Genomic DNA, 3,792 nt, shown 5'->3' on the forward strand with positions numbered 1-3,792 from the left:
TTTTCTCTAAAAATTGTAAATTTTCTTCCTAGGGGTAATTGAGATGATAGTTGAATAATAACATAAGATCAGGTGAAGTCTAAAGAAATTTTAGAAAACCTGGATAAAGTAAGAAAACATCTGTTTGCTGGCATCTGAATGTTAGAGAGACACCAAGACATGTGGGCCGAGTTCTGGAGAGAAGGGAAACACAGATGCAAGTTTGACATTTGGTGCAGCTTTTCTCCTTGGGGCATTTGCTGATTGAAATCTTACAGCCTAGGAGCTGAAAAGCCAAGGGGTTCAAAAGACTCTAACGACAGAAGCCAAACATCAAGAGCCGTTTTACATTGATAAAAAGCATTTTAACGATGTAGAAGCAGAAAATGAAAAGAAAGAACTTTGCATTCCATTTAATAAAAGTTTAGGGAGATCTTTGTGGTATATTAGTGAACTTATTTGTGGAAATTTAGCCATGTGCATTGTGTTTGAGAGGCACCAAGAGTTCAAGAATTCTCACAATTTGAGTACACAGTTGCCTTACATGTTGGCATGGTGGCAGCCATTTACATAGCAATGATTTGGAGGATGTTGTGTTAGTCAGCTCTTGCTGTGATAATGCTTTGGAACAAATTGCACCAAACTCAGTTACATAAACAAGAATTTATTTTTCTTGGACCTATGGGCTAGCTGCAGTGGCTCTCTTTTAGACCTCTAGATGGCTGGTTTTGCTCCGTGTTTTGGGTCAGTTTGAGGTCTGTCACACACATCTTCTTCTGGAGCCCAAGTGTGAGGCTGCAGCTCCCAGGCCCTGTGTTCGCACAAAGTTCACTAAAACATAAGAGGTGAGCCCAACTGCACAAGCCCATTTAAGGTGTCTGCTGCTCATTTAAGGCCATCATGTCTTCTCACACTTCATTGACCAAAATCAATACTGTACCATAACACAGAAACAGAAACAGAAACTGAGTGAATTCATGGTTAGCAGACGGGCTTCACGAGCAATACTAGTGGAAGTTCTTCAAATGATAGCAGATAGTAACTCAAGCCATAAAAACAAAACAAAGAATGCTGACTAGAGCAGTTGTGTAGGGAATTATAAAAGATAATATAATTTCAAATTTCTTCTCCTTTTTTTTATAATTTGACCAAGCCACTTCAGTAAAACATACATCATACAGTACATCGTATTTTAGTTTTTCCTACCACTCCACAATTTATCATCAATACTGTACCATAACACAGAAACAGAAACAGAAACTGAGTGAATTCATTGTTAGCAGACGGGCTTCACAAGCACTACTACTGGAAGTTCTTCAAATGATAGCAGACAGTAACTCAAGCCATAAAAACAAAAAAAGAATGCTGACTAGAGCAGTTGTGTAGGGAATTATAAAAGATAATGTAATTTCAAATTTCTTCTCCTTTCTTCTCTTAACTAAGTTAAAAAGTAAGTGCATAAACAATATGACTATATTTGGATTGTTCTGTATATAACATAAAGAAATATCATATATTTGATGATATGGCAGAAAGAAGGCAGTGAGAACAAAGCTGTATTAGAATAAAAATGACAGTAGATCATAAGCTGAATCCACAGGAAGAAAGGAAGAGAACCAGAAATGGTAAATAGATTAACCCAACAAACTCAAACATGTTTATTTGCTCTACTTTCTTCTCTAAGCTCCTTTAAAAAATAAGCTTGTGAGAAGTAATAATTATTATAATATGTTGTTAAGTATGTAACATGTATAAATGTAATGGAAAACAAAAAAGAGGGGAAGGCATACAGCTCTATAAAAGTACAGTTTCTGTTTCTCACTGGAATGAAGCTAGTAAAAATCTGAAGAGATTCTGAGAAGATGTATTACATAAGCCCTAGTGCAGCCATTACTCAAACAATGTGGTTATAAATCATTAAAGGAATTACATGTTACAGTAGAAGATATCTACTTACTATAAAAGGAAAATGGAGGAACAATAACAATAATAAAAAAACAAAAACATGAGACATGTAGAAAACCAAAGGTAAAATGATAAACATAAATAAATCCTACCATATCAATACTAAAAACTAAATGTAAATGAATTAAACAATGCAATCAAAAGGCAGATATTGTCGAACTGGGTTTAAAAAAATGTTTTCTATAGGAGACATTCCTTGGATTCAAAAGTCTAATGTGTATAAAGTAAAAGGATGAAAAAATATACATCATGCAAATAGCAACCATAAGCATGCTGAAGTGGCTATACTAATGCCAGAAAAAATAGACTTTAAAACAAACAAAAAATCACTAGATATGAAAAGGGACATTTTATGATAAAAAAGGGAAGATACAAAAATTTTTAACATATTTGCCCTGAATAAGATAAAACCAAATACATGAAGAAGAAAATACCAAAATCCATGAAGAATTGAAGGAAGAAATAGATAATTTCACAACATTAGGTAGAGGCTTCAGTACTCCAAGGTCAATAATGGATAGAACAGTTAGGCAGAAGATCAGCAACGATATAGAAGACTTGGACAAGACTATGAATTAACAAGACCTAATAAATGTCTACAGAACACTGAACTGAACAATAAAATACTCATCCTGCTCAACTACATGTGAAACGTTTTCCAGCATAGATGACATGCTAAGTTGTAAGACAAGAAATTGAAACCCACATACATTGCTGGTGGGAATGTAAAATGGTGTGGCCATTTTACAAAACAGCTTGAGAGTTCCTGCAAGTGTTAAACATTGAGTTACCTTATGACCCAGCAGTTCCACTACTAAATATATACCTAAAAGAAATAAAAACTTATGTCTGCACAAAAGCTTGTACGTGAATGTTCATAGAAGCATATTTCTAAAAACAAAAGGTGGAAATAATTCAAATGTCAATTGGATAAATGAATAAACAAAATGTGGAATATCCATACAATAGAATAGTATTCAGCTATAAAAAGGAATGAAATATTGATCCATGTTACAACATGGATGAACCGTGAAATCATTATGTAAAGTAAAAGCAACCACTCACAAAAGATCACATATTGTATGGTCCCATTTATATGAAATGCCCAGAATAGCAAATCTGTAGAGACAGGAAGTAGATTAGTGGTTGCCTAGGGCTGAGAGGGTTGAGGAGAATGAAAAAAACCTTGTTAATGTGTAATGGGATTTTTGTGGGGGGACAGAAATCTAAAATTGGATTGTTGTGATGGTTACACAATTCTTTTAGTGTTTACACTAAGAACCACTGAATTGTATACATTAAAGTGTTGAAATTATGGTATGTAAATTACACCCCAATAAAGATGTTAAAATTATGATACTTTTCTATTCACAAACTGTATCCATGGTATGTAAAACAATCATATATCACAATCATAGTAGTTTATTCTTGTAATGCAAGGTTGGTTTAATGTTCAAACATGAAGCTGACCCCAAGAATGAATTAGCGTGGGAAAAAAGTCATTTAAAACAGAAGTCTTGGGAATTCCCTGGTGGTCCAGTGGTTAGAACTTGGCGCTTTCACTGCTGGGGCCCTGGGGTCCAATTCCCGGTCAGGGAACTAAGATCCTGCAAGCCATGAGGCAGGGCACCGAAAAAAAAAAAGGAAAAAAAGAAGTCTTAACCAGGAGAAGCACAAGATCGAATAAACATAACAGATAACACCTTATGAAAAGTAGGTGAAGATTATGGAATATTCTAAAATTTAAAAACAAAAAGAAACTTTTAAAGATTCAAGAGGATGTGACAAATATTGTACATAGGCAAAATATAAAATAAAATAAAATATACAGATGATGGGAGCCCCAAA

This window comes from Physeter macrocephalus, chromosome 12 (assembly GCF_002837175.3).
Source record: "Physeter macrocephalus isolate SW-GA chromosome 12, ASM283717v5, whole genome shotgun sequence".
NCBI lineage: Eukaryota > Metazoa > Chordata > Mammalia > Artiodactyla > Physeteridae > Physeter > Physeter macrocephalus.